Source organism: Miniopterus schreibersii, assembly GCF_964146895.1.
Source record: "Miniopterus schreibersii genome assembly, chromosome: 5".
NCBI lineage: Eukaryota > Metazoa > Chordata > Mammalia > Chiroptera > Miniopteridae > Miniopterus > Miniopterus schreibersii.
The window spans coordinates 81745435-81759144 of record NC_138106.1 but is presented as its reverse complement, the minus strand read 5'-3'; the positions used below and the strand labels follow the sequence as shown (position 1 = coordinate 81759144).

Sequence of the window (13710 nt, the reverse complement as noted above, 5' to 3'; positions counted from 1 at the left end):
GTAGAGCTTCTGTGAATCACTGGCTGTTTTTATAGAGCCTAATCATTAAGGAGGATTCAGTTTACACTGATGACATGGTAGTTGTTCTAATGTATATTCAAACAAGAAGAAAATGATTGTGAGCAAACTGAGCTCCATTTTCCGTGCTGGGTGAAGCTGCTGTTTTGTACAGAAATCAGAACTTTGGGTTATCACTGCCCTAGTCAGAAGCCTGTCATAAGGCAGGGCCATACATCAGTTCTAAAGGACTATTTTTGGGTTGCTCCTTTGGGTCACATTCGTGACTTCATTCCTGTTAGGTTTGCTAACCAGGATGTTACCAAGGCTGCACATAGGCCCTTCAACAGGCTTTCAAAATACATGTTTCTTAACCTGTGAAGTGTTTCTAATGAGTCAGCCATGTTTATAGAGCATATGTTCTACTGAAGAGATCCATTACCAGATGGAATGGGGGGTCAGAGAAGTAATTCAGAATCATTATATACTTAAAATCATTAAGATTCTAGAGGAGAACATAGAATATCTTCCCAATCTTGGGTAGGCAATAATTTCTTAGAATACAGTGCACTAACCATAGAATAAAAAATTAATAAATTGTACCTTTTCAAAATTTAAAACTTCCAATTTTTATTAGACACCATTAAAAAAGTGAAAGGCAAGCCACAAGTTGGGAGGAAATATTCACAATACATATCTCTTTTAAAGGACTCAGACTATTTAAAGAATTGTTATAACTTTATAATAAAAAGACAACTCAATTTTAAAAAATGGCCAAAAAACGTGAACAGACAAACACATGAAAAGGAACACATGAAAAGATGCTCAGCATTCTTAGTTAACAGGGAAATGCAGATTAAAAATGATGAGATACTACTTTACACCCATTAGAATGGCAAATAGCAATAAAAAACTGACAGTACTAACTGTTGACAAGGAAATGGAACAATGAATACTTTCATACATTTTTTGATTGGCATGTAAAGTAATAAATCTACTTCAGAAAATGGTTTGGTAACTTCTTAATCAGGTTAAACACGTGGCTTGCAACCTTCTGAGCTAGTAATTTAAATCCTAGGTGTTTACCTAGGAGAAATGAAAGCATATGTCCACAAAAAAGACTTTTGCTAGAATGTTCATAGCCAGTTTATTCATAATAGCCCAAAACTGGGAACGACCCAGATATTTATCAACAGATTAAAATGAGTAAACTAATTGTGTATACTTAATTGTGGTATACTTATAGAATACCACAGTGATCAAGAGGAACGATAGGTGCCAACAATATGGATAAATCTCAAAACATTATGTTGAGCAAAAGAAGTCAGACACAAAAGGGGTACATACTGTGTGAGTCTATCTAAATGCAGTTCTACAGGTTAAACTAAGCTCTTGTGACAGAAATCAGGAATGTGGACACCTATGACTACAAGGGACACAAGGGAACTTTTGTGATAGAAATGCTGTATTAATTGGGGTAACATGGTGTCAAAACTCATTGAATTTACATTTAAAATCTGTTTTCCATCTTGTTGTTTGTAGTTTATACCCCGACCTAAGTTAATGGGAGGAAAAGTCAGAAGTGTAAAACTTGCCTTGGAGCAGTAAGAATGTTGAGCAGACATGAAGCAGGTTGTAAACTACCTGTAAGTGGTGTAGGATTTGGAAACATGGCAGGGAGTATGCACCCCATGAGCTCTCAGAAAAAGGCTGGTCAAACAGGAAAGGCTTTCTGGGCAAGAGATGTTTTGTGTTTCGAATATGGAAATTGATAAATGTTGTCAGAGATTGGATATTGGAGGGAAAATATTTCAAATAGGGTTAAGTTCAAGGGGTCAGGATAAAAATAAAAGAAAACATGCTTTGGAGTCAATAAATATGTTAACTGAAGTTGTTTCCCTACTCAGTAAATCACTTCCCACCCCTCTATTGCTGCATCATTTTCCTCTTTCAAGACTCTGCCTAATTGGTTCTTCTGTCCACAAGAGACTCCCCACAGTGTTCTTTCCTTTTTCTGAGCTCCAATTTTAACTCCATAGTGTAGCACTTATTTTTCTCAGATTGTATCGTATATGTGAAGTGTGTATCTTCTCAGAAAGTGTTTCCTGGGGGAAGGTATCTTCTCTACTGCCCTAGCTAAAATGCTGAGCCCACAATCAGATGCTGCTCAAAATTCTTTGGATGGAGGTTGGATGGGTGGGCATGCAGGAGAGGACATCTGTTGGAATGTGGATTTGCTACATTAAGTGTCTGCTGTCATCTGTATACCAGATATTATGATAACTTTTGCAATAATTCAACTTAGGTAGATATTTTTATTCTGTTTTTACAGGTGAATAAGCTGAGCAGGCAGAGGTTAAGTGACAAGCTGGAACTTGAGTATATCTTTTTGGCTTTTGCTATTCTTGTAGCCATCAAACCACTGTACTATGTTGCTAAGAAATAAGATGGTGATCACATCAATAAACACTGATTGTACTCTCATTCCTTGGGCACTTGATGCATATTAATTTAATTTCCATGATAAGTGAGGGAGATGAGTCATAATTAACTTATAAAGGTCATCACAGAGTGAGTGGTGTGGAGTCCAGATTTGAAAGCAGATAGTCTGATTCAAGGATATTTGCCCTTTGCTCTCTGTTAGGATGCTGTATTACTTGGCTTGGTAACATTAAGGCCTGTCTGGTTGTCTTTCTCAGTGAGAGCATGGCATGCACCTTTTGTTAGGTGGGATAGGCGTGGATTTAGATTAAAAACTAGTGAGGCAGAATGCTGTTTCCATGACATGTTTAGTTTGTTAAGAGCCTCTGTTTTGCCATCCATCCATAAAACATTTTTGGAGAAACTTCACTGTGCCATTTCCTTACTAGGCTAGGACAGACTCGGTTCTTTATAGGGATTAAGAGTCTAGGCCTAGGTCTGGGTTATTTTTACTCATGTGGCCTCTCAAGTATTTGAAATTTCTCATACTACTTGAACTAGACATGACTAGCAATGTGGTAAATTTATGGTCTATGAAGGAAAATTAGTACATAACTAATCAGCAGACCTGTAATCAGAAAAAGTCTTGCTACAACACCCACTGATTAGGCAGTAAGTGTACATTATATATTTAAGTTAAAAAGTTTAAGTGAAAATAAGTTATTTTAAGGAGATATTATCCTTTTCTAAAAATAATTCGGGCAGTATGTTTTTGGGGGGCAGGGGAGCTAGCCAGTATCTTGCCTCGGTGGCACTGGTGGTGAGGACTGCTTCACTATTCAGACCCTTCATACAGTCAGTGATAACAGGGCGGTTAACCTGAGTCCTGGTTTCTTTTCATCTCAGAACATAGCCTTTCTCTTCCTTTTTTCACTTCTATAATGGTGGTTCTTGCTGAGATATTTATAGTAGGGAAAGAGGCAGTAAGATCCTTGTACTGAAACATGGACGGGAATTTTCAGGGGCTGGGAAGGAGAGGATATTAAATACTATGGGCCAACTCCTAAGGCATTTAACTGAACTTAGTATTGTTTTCCATATTCCATTTTTGTCATTAGTATATGCATAGCTCTCAGGGTTTGGCCAAGAAATTGTGTCAAATCTGTTAATGTTGGTTGACTCCTGATGAGAATAGGATCCCTTCCAGATTTCTATAAAGAAAATAAAATGTCATCTATTAAGTTATAATGTGCCCAGAGATTGTTGTTATAACTGCATAAGTATCATTTCCCAGGGAAGACAGAGTAGAGATGTGAGGGATTGTCTTTGTTTATCAGAATGAAAGCTCCCTGAAGTCAGGGCGCTCTGCTCGCAGAGTATCACTAGCATCTGGAAACGTGGCTGCCATGTGGTAAGGAATCAGCATTTGTTGAATGAATGAATAACTGAAATATCTCTAGAATGAGACTGAGATTTCATTTATTCTCTGTAGTAGGATGGAAGTGTTCCTTAGATAAAGCCCCCTCTGAGCTCACCTACCAGCCTTTGACCTTTGGGCTGAACTTACTGGGAAGGTCCTCTAAAGCAACAGGTGAGTCCTGCTTTCCAGCCAGGTATCTGTCCCACAATAAAAGGAAAGTTGACACCTTTCAAGTCTGCCTTGTGTGAACCATTCCTATAGTCCAGTGACGTGATAAAAATAAGTGTGTGATCCTGGAAAATTGAGAATCAGATTCTTCTTCCAGGTGACCACACTAAAGTGTATACAGCTGACCCTTGAACAACACAGGGATTAGGGGCACTGAACCCCATGTAGTTGAAAATCCGCTTATAACTTTTGACTCCCCCAAAACTTAACTGCTATATGCTCACTGTTAACTAGAAGCATTACCAATAACATTAACAGTCAATATATTTTGCATGGATTATATATAGTATTTTTAAAATAAAGTAAGCTAAAGTAAAGGAAATGTTATTAAGAAAATTATAAGGAAAGGAAAACACATTTACAGTATTTATTGAAAAAATTTGCATATAAGTGGACCTGTATACTTTAAACCTGAGTTGTTCAAGGGTCAACTGTAATCTCCTTTGGGCCAAGCCTGAGCAGCCAAATAGCTGATCTTTCTCTCTTTTCTCTGAGATCTTAACTTCAACAGCAGATGTTATATAATTGAGTAGAAGCCACCCCTCTCTCATCTGAAAGTTGAAGGGCCAGAACATATCTGAGGCGTCTCAGGTTTTTCAGAAACAGCAGGTAGAAGACTTCAGTGAAGAGTGAAAGGCAGTGATTTAATTTAAGCTGAGTGAAGACAGAGATCTCAAAGGAACTGAAAATTGATGAGGCCCCAAAGTATCTGGCTAGTACTTACTTCACTTTGCTTTTCTGTAAAGATAGGTAGGGTACCTCTACTGAAATTAATTTGTCCAGCCACGCTCCCTAGATTTTTATGAGGTAGTGCATCTTTTAGCTTTCAGGGAGGCTGTGAGTTTAGTGCTGGTGTAGCAGCAAGAGTTGAAGCTAATTTGCAACCCCAAGCAGTAAACAGAATCCAACCAATGAACCCCCTTTGTAGCACCCAGTTTGAACTGTAAGGATGACCACATAATTTATTGTCCAACCCAGGACACTTCTGAGGAAGAAAGGACATACAGATATGTCTGACAGCAGGTGGAACCTGAAGAGGTCCCAGGATGTAGGGTCACTTTACCCAGTGGGATTCAAAATTGAATGTGCAACAAGATCACCTGGAGGGTTTGATAATGCACTGATTGCTGGGCTCCACCCCCAATGTTTCATAATCAGTAGGTCTGGAGTCAAAAATTTGCCTAACAATTTCACTGGTGGTGTTGGTGCAGCTTGTCTGGGCTGCACTTTGAGAACTGCTGCTCTACCTGAATAGCCTGGCACTCTTGCACTGATGATGTGATTTTCAGTTGAAAGAAACTCTCCTATTATCCAGTTCTCCTCTGCTAGTCAGCTAGCTGCAAGTGAGGATACCCTCGAAGATATAGAATAAGCCCGTGTTGGCTTCAGCCTGTCTCGACTGGTGGTCTTATTTTCCGGAGACTGCTTACGCTGGGAGGCTGAGGCAGTTTACCTGGTACTAGCCTAACTTTCAAGGAAATGCTGAAACAAAATGGTGTAAATGTTACCTCTGGTTTCTTAGCGGAGACTCAGGCTTAGGACAGCCTCAAAACCTAAAATCACTTCAGAGGTAGTTAATTGAGTCAACACTGTTTTGGGCATCAATATCCCTTTATTCAGTGGTTGACTTAAGAAGCAACTTAGGTCTAATTAGAAATTTCCCGACTTCCTTGCTCCCTCCCTTTCTTGGTCAAGGATAAAGTAAAGCTTAACTATGTGGGGAAAATACACTGCTTTTTAAAAAACAGATCTTTATTGATTTCGGAGAGAGGAAGGGGGAGAGAGAGAGAGAGATAGAAACATCAATGATGAGAGAGTCATTGATCATCTGCCTCCTGCATGCCCCCAACTGGGGATCAAGCCCGCAACCCGGGCATGTGCCCTGACCGGGAATCGAACCACGATCTCCTAGGTCCTGGGTCAGTGCTCAACCGCTGAGCCACGCCTGGTTGGGCAGCACTGCTTTTACTTTTTAAGCATTTATTCATTATCCTGCCCTCATTAAGTGGCTTAAATTGAATGAGAAACTTGTAGATAGTTTTATTAGTAAGGCAAATGTGAATGTGGAATTCACCTGTAGATCAGTGGTTCTCAAAGTGTGAACCCCCAGATCACCTGAGAATGTGTTAGAAATGCAAATTCTTAAGGCCCAACCCTGACTTACCTACCAAATCAGAAACTCTGGGAGGCGAGCCCGGAGATACATGCCTCAAAAGCCTTCCAGGTGATCCTGATGAGCAGCAAAGTCTGAGAAGCTCTGTTGTCAGTGTTTTTATGTTATATCTTATATGTTTTGGTGTACAAAGGTATTGCAATGTTGGAAGTTTGTTTGCCAATATATATAATTATATATATATCTGCCTTGATTAAACTAGTCTTTATAATAATAATGACAGCAACAATGATGTCTGCCCACATTTCCTGAATGCCTCCTACATTACTATGTCAAAGACTGACAATATCGTCTGATTTAATCATGCAGTGGTTGTATACTGATCATCACTGTTCTACAGGTAAAGGAATGGGGCTTGGAGCTCAGAGGACTGGCCTCTGAGACCTTTAAGAGTAAGGTTACTTAGTACCTTGCTGCCTAGTGTACCCATTAGCTGTTTTAATGTGCCTGCCCCTCCCCCCTCCCGCTCCAGCGCATAAGTTCTCTCAACTTTGAGAGACTTTCTTTTCTACCACTCCTTTCCACTGATTGTATTCTGTTTGAAGATGTCAGGGATAATTATAATTTTATGTTTTAATTCAGCCCCCCCAATATATATATGTGATGTTTGAACATTCTTATAGCTAGGAAATTATAGATAGCTCCCTATAACTACATGATTGAGGGTGAAAATAATTGAAGAGAAATGAAGGACATGCTGATTGGTGGTTGGTGCCATCCAGCGTTGGCCGGGCTGATGGAAACTGTGGGCTGCAGGAGCTGGCAGCCTTGAATGGAGAGCAGAGCCTTCCCTGTGCTCAGGGGACTCAGGCTCATGGTGAGGTCCCCTGGGTGCTCATGGCCAGGGCAGTTATACCCTCTCCCTGCTGTGAAATGGGCACTATCACATTTCTCCCTGTACCCTGCCCACCTCCCTTTGTGGGTCTTTTTGCTTTGAGTATCTTGCTCTCTCCCCTCACTTCTTCCTCACTAAACTGTAACAGACAACCATTTATAGCTTAGGTGTGTATTACCAGTGTGAGATTGTATATGTGTGTGCATACTTTTGTGTGTATTTATATTTATAGATTTTATTATGTATAAAATTTATTTGTATGTTCACAAATCTTAATATGTTATTTTGATATTTTATAGTGAGTACATTATGTTTTCTTGTTTTTTAACTTATCGATATCTGGATTTTTCAGTGCTAAAGTTGTTTTTAGCACTATGTTTTTATTTTATTTTTAGTACTATGTTTTTATTTTATTTTTTATTTTTAAATTACCATTACCATACATATTATATTGTTTCAGGTGTAAAACATAGTGATTAGATACATATAATTTACAAAGTGATCACCCCTATAAGTCAAGTTTCCATCTGACACCATATGTAATTATGTGAACTACAGTGTGATCTTTGATTCATTTTCTCTGTAGTATTAGTTGTCTTAAAAATACATATATATATATATATATATATATTATTCATTTTCTCTGTAGGATTAGTTGTCCTTAAAAAATATTTCTGGACTAAATGGATTGCATGAGATTGGTTGAATATGCTGACAGTGTGGATCTGTCCCAATTCCCCTGTGTATAATTTAAATTTATAATGTTTAAAGTATTTTAAATAATGGAGCTGACTAGTCCTAGACCATAATAAGTAACATGAACTTAGATGTTTGCTGTGCATAGAATAGATGCATTTGCAGCTTATAATTCTTTTTAAAAGAAATCTCATTAGGTAATTGAAGGGTTAATTTATCCCAATAACAACAAAGATAAAAAGCTTTTTACTTGTATAAGTACATGTACAAGTAGATACTAACTGTATATCTTTGCACACATGCAATTGCAAACAAAAACATGTTTACATGGACTCATGGATATTGTTGTAATAATTAACTGTAGTTTTTAGAGGCAATTTTGATACACATCTACAAGCTTTTGAAATGCTTTTCCTGGGTGAATACCTTTGAGCATTTTCTTTGCTATCTCTTCATCACAGGTATATTTTGACAGCCACAGTTAGAAATCATAAATAATCATCAATGATAAAATTTCAGATTTGGATCCCAGAATCAACATGAGCAAATATATGACCATAAGCACCAATTACAGTTCTCAAACAAAAAGTGAGAGAATGAGGACAACCCAGTATTACTCACACCGTTGCTGCCCAGTTCTGACACTTCCTTGTCCATCCTCATGCACTATTCACACACTCAGGTTCTCCCACGCAAGAGTTGTTTCCTTACCTGCCTTGGCCCTTCCCTGGCGAGTCGGCAGTGTGTCTCTGCTGCACTCCCAATTAGGACTGTTGCATACAGAGTTCTTGCTTGTCTCCAAGAACAGATGAAAACCAGGAACTTGACAGAAACCACAAGATAGTGGGTTGAGTGTCGACGCCGAGTTGGCCAACTAGAGCTTACTCGAGGCTGGAAATGGAACAAGAAGGAAGAAAGAGATGTTAGGATCCCCATCAGGGCACAGTTTTCTTTCTTACCGGGGTCTTATCTGGCTCTGAGTCACACACTCCACTGTGGCCTTTGTAGCCAAATTCTGAGTACTTGCAAATCACATTCTGGGTTCACGGTGAACTCGTGTAGTTCAGTCCTACTTACAAACATAATACACAATACCGCCGGATTGGTGTCAGGAGGCCTTTGTGTTTCTTTCCTTCAGTGATGCAATTCCTTCTGAACATTTTCCACTACTTTTTCCAAATGTTTGCATCATTGGCAAATAAACAGCCTGGCAACGACCCAGATATGTTTTCTTTTTCAACTTTGCTATTGCCAAATTCAGCATGTGGTGAGAGGGGGAGAACTGATGGTAGGTACTGAGGGAGATGAGGTGTGGTTCTCTCAGAAACACCCTCAGAAGAGGAAACCGTCAGCAGTCATACGACCTTGCATGTCCACAAATGGGTGGTGATTGGGGTTACCTGGAAATGCGGAATTAGCGTTTGACATCCGTGACCACATCTGTTAGATAAAAGATGTTGCTGTTGTTGGTTTTTTCCCCCACATTAATTTTTCCTTGTTTGAGCATTACTGACAAATAGATGATGAGTAGACTTCAGATAGACTCATCACATGTTGATCTTATGCTAAATTTGTGCTGCCGATGTTATTGTTTTGAAGGAGAGGCTGGAGTAGCAAGTTCTGCGATTAAGTCATGGTCCTGCAGAGTGCGCCATGTCTTTCCCACTGAATATCGGTGTGTAGTTAGATTTGCAGTGCTCAGAATTTGGCTGCCAGGGCCACATCGGAGTGCGTGATTCAGAACTGGGTAAGAACCAGGTAAGAAAGAAGGAAAACTGTGCCCTGAGAAGCTCTTCATGAGGCTCTTGCACTTCAGGTGTATTCGCTCAGGTTATTCCGTTGCCACATTCTGGGTTCACGGTGAACTCGTGTAGTTCAGTCCTACTTACAAACATAATACATACATTCGCAGTTATAATCGGTAGTATTTATTCTCTGCTTATAGGACTGCAGCTAGTGGTCTAGATCCTTGTGTGTACCTCTCTGTAGTAGGCAATGTTCTAGCTACTTGGAGGTGTAGTAATGACTAAATCAGACCCAAGTCTCTTCCCTTATGAAAATAAGTGCATTTTCTTATTTTGTATCTCACTTCCAGACTTAATAGTCACTGTTGATCCATTTAATAGACTCAGCAGAGGCCCCGAGGGACCCACTGCTGGTTTAGGGCGGTTTCCCATGTGGTGCTGCTGGAGGAGTCTGTTTAGGGCCTATATGGTCCACGCTGCTGCTTTGCTTAATGGGGCTGAGAACACCCATGTGCATGCTGAGGCTTGCTTGTTCCAGCTGCAGTGAGATCTGGCAGGTAGACAGACAGAAGGACAAACAGAAGGATGAGCCATCAGAGCCTGGCTATTGCCAGCACACACTGCAAAGCCCTTCAGGTGTAAACATTGCTGATTAAATGGAGGATTTGGCAGTACCAGTCTCCAAGTTGCAGCTCTCAAGGCTCTCCTGATTTTATAGCAGGATGTGCTGCTTATTCTGATGGTGTCAGAAACACCCATTAATCTCCCTCGAGCTTCCCTTTGCTTCTTGCCTTCTCCACGGCGCTCCTTGCCTGTTACTGAGGATGACTGGGAGGCAGTTATCTTTTCCTTCTTGTTTTCCACTTGGTATTAGGAATTGCAGAATCCAAGGCCAAAGGGTGGTCACCTGATGGCAGGTGGTCCAAACAAGTGAGCCAGGCCCTGTGTAAGACCTTCAGGGAATGAGGAATTGTGGAGAAGTAGAGGGCCCATGGTCCATGTGGGGATCAGCTGCCACTCAGCAAGAGCTTAGCATCAAGCGTTGCCACCTCTGTGGCCAAGCCAGTGTATTCAGAACCTGCGTGCTGATTGTGGATTCAGTTGTTCTAAATACTTTATATGTTTTGACTCACTGAGTTCTCACAACGACCTCATGAGCTAGGTGGGTTTCATTACTACCACCTCCCCCACATTTTTATTACTAGTTGAGGAAACTGAGGCACAGAGATATGAGGTTAGGCCCCGCAGCCCCCAGAGCTGGGATTCAGACCTTGACCGAGCAGCTCCTGGCGCTGTGCTGATTTTGTATGTTGGTGTCTAAATCAGAGACTTCTCAAGTTTGTGAATGCCCAACATCCTGTGGGCCAAAATGAAACTTCACTAAGCATTGCATTTGGCTTGTGGGAAGTCAGTTTGTGGCCTCTGTTTTACACTTGTATGGGTAAGTAGTGGGGCAAGAATGACAGAGGGGACAGCCAGGGGACTGAGAAGGAAAAGTCATCCACAAGGATTGGATCAAAATGCAGACATGCATGCTCTCACACACGTGGCCGAGGAGCACACCAGTCTACACAGGAACCATCTGAGGGGCAACTGTGCCTATTTTTACAGATGAGAAAATAGAGCTTCAGAAAATTCAACTAAGTTGCCCAAGCTAGGAGCTGGCAGGACTGGACTTTGGAGCTGTCTTTAGATTCGGAGTTGAGTATTCATTCCTTCCCTAGCCCAGTGGCTCTTTTTCACAACCAGGTGAACAGTGATTCATTAATTCATCAAGCATTGAGAATTGGGTACACCAGGGCAGTCCTTGTTTGGAACACAGGAGACCTGTATTTTCTCCTCAGGAAGTGCTGATTGTATGCACACTTGAAACTTTAGTCTGAGATGAGAATTGGGAAGAGAGTGGTGGCAGGCAAATGAAGAGCTACAGGTGATAATGACTCTGGAGATGCCTGGGCAAGTGGTCGAGTGAGTGGTAGAGGCAGTACTTGCCTTGGACTTGGGGAAGCTGAGCAGGCGAGTATGCAGGAAGAACTTGGTGAATTATCTGTTCATCCTGTGTTCTCAGCAGAGTTTTGGCCATAGGATCTTACTAACGGGACAAGGGCGGGTCTGTGGTTTCTCTTTCTAAGTTTGGGAGACTTTTAAGAGAAGCACCTGGAGCTGCTGCCTCTTACTCCTGGGCCTCTGGGTGGTCCTTTGTGCTTTCTCCCCTGGGGACTCTGGAGCAGTTTCTGACTCTTTCAGGGCATTGTTTATATGCCTGACTGGCCATCAGCATCACCTGGGGAGCTTTAAAATGCACATTCCATGACCCTACTTCAAATGAACTGAACTAATCCTTCTGTTTTGGGCTCAGGAATCTGTATTTTCAAAGGTGTCTGGATAATTCAGAAATGTTGCCAGGTTTGAGCATCCAGGCCTCCCTGTTTGGAACCTTTGATCTTACAACACTTGGAGGAACTTTTATCTTCTGGGCAAATGCCCTACTGTCCAGTCCGTTTTGTTCATCTCACTGCAGCTGCCTGGGCCCTTTATCAGCTACTGCCATGGCTTTGGATAGCCATGCAGCCCTGTTTCCTGAGAGCAGAAATTTGATGATCAGAGTATTAGCAGGGTGGTATTAATGAAAACATAGGTTCGTAGAGAGTCCTAGAGAGAGTAAGGCCAGAGCAGCCACAGGTTGGATGAAACCCAAGGAGGAAGGAAGAATATCAGAGAGCCTTGTACAATGAAAACAATGATGCCTGACTTCCCCTGAGGCATTTTGTTTTACATTTTAGACTATATTTTATCAGTTTTTGTTCCCACCAAATGTCAGTGGATGATATAAATTGGTTTTCACACTGTCTGCTGTCAGTCCATCTTCTTAGCAGGAAAGTCTCAGGAGTGGAGTCTTCCTTTATTTATGCTCCTCACTCTGTCATCCAGGGTTTGAGAACTGGCCCCACTGTCCCACTCTGTGGGAACGTGGGAACATGGGTGAACGTATTCATGAATGACTCACATATTTCGGCACAGGATTTAAATCAGACGTGCCTCACTTCGAATTTCCTAGGCATTTTGTGTATGTGCTTAAATGTGAGATCGACTTGTACACATTTTTCTCTTAGAATTGGAAATAAGTATCTTACTAATGTTGGCAAAAGTATTTTATCCTGTTTATTGATCATATCTTCATGTATTTTTAAAATTAGATGTTTTCTTTAGCAACACAGCTCAGCTTTATTCAACAATAAATAATAAGGGGGAGGGAAGATGGTGGCACTCTGACAAGAAGCAGAGCACCTTGGCTCCTAACCACGGACTTGATTTACCACTAAAATACTACGTAACCAGCCTGGAAAAAACAAAAGAAATATATCTGAGTGGACATATTTTGAGTAAGGAGCACTGAAGAAACATTATAGAGTCTGGTAAGGGGGGGAACATAGAAAGGGGGATCACCCCTGAAGCCAGTGCTCGGCTCTGAGGTCTGAGGGTTAGAAGCTGCAAAGCTCCCTCCCCTTGGGAATGTGAGCTGTCATCCAAAAGCAGGGATCTCGCACCAGGAGGGGGGGAGAAGTGCCCTGTGTGGAGGGCAGAGGGAGCCAGAGGAACAGTGTGCCTGTGAGGAGGGGACGGTGCCTTCCCAGTGAAACAAAGCATCTAATGGTGGCAGCTGGGACAGGAGTCTTTCACCCCGGGTGCTGACCTTAGGAAAGGCTGTCTCGCTGGTGTGTCTTACGAATATAAAGGGGCCAGAGGGCTACACTGAGCAGCCACTTACAGGGACCCTCTGCTTTCCTGTAAGGCATTGTGTAGAACACCAGAAAGCATTTGAACTGTGTGGCACAGGGAAGGGGAAGAGAGCCCTCCCACCACCAGAGAAGGACTGGAGCCGCCAGCGGGGCTGATCGGGTCTCCAGCTGCCGGAGCTGCTGGTGGAGCTGATCGGGACTCCAGCTGCCAGAGCTGCCGGTGGGGTGAATTGGAGATTTTTTACCTGCTCTGAGGGGAGCCAGGATAGCACACAAGGAGCTGCCCCAGCTTTACTGAGTGAGATCAGCTGTGCAGCAGACCTATGTGAGGTTGACTTTGTGACCCCTCCTGCTTGGTTCCAAGGCACGGGGGCGACAGGACTGCGCAGGGCAGGTTCTCTGCCTGTTTGCTGCTTTGTGCGCTTTTGAGTTTTTGATGGCTTAATGGGCTTCCA

General features: G+C 41.8%; 2 protein-coding genes across 2 annotated transcripts in view; one reads left to right on the top strand and one right to left on the bottom strand.

The window, feature by feature from the left end:
* P2RY14 (purinergic receptor P2Y14) overlaps window positions 1-8551 on the bottom strand; it is a 49102-nt gene extending 40551 nt beyond the window's left edge. The window contains exon 1 of the mRNA XM_081137799.1: window positions 8482-8551. The gene's annotated coding sequence lies outside the window, so the exon portion shown is untranslated. The remainder of the gene's footprint in view (window positions 1-8481) is intronic.
* The window catches only part of MED12L (mediator complex subunit 12L), a 322191-nt gene that overhangs the window by 157435 nt on the left and 151046 nt on the right, over window positions 1-13710 (top strand). The window lies entirely within an intron of this gene.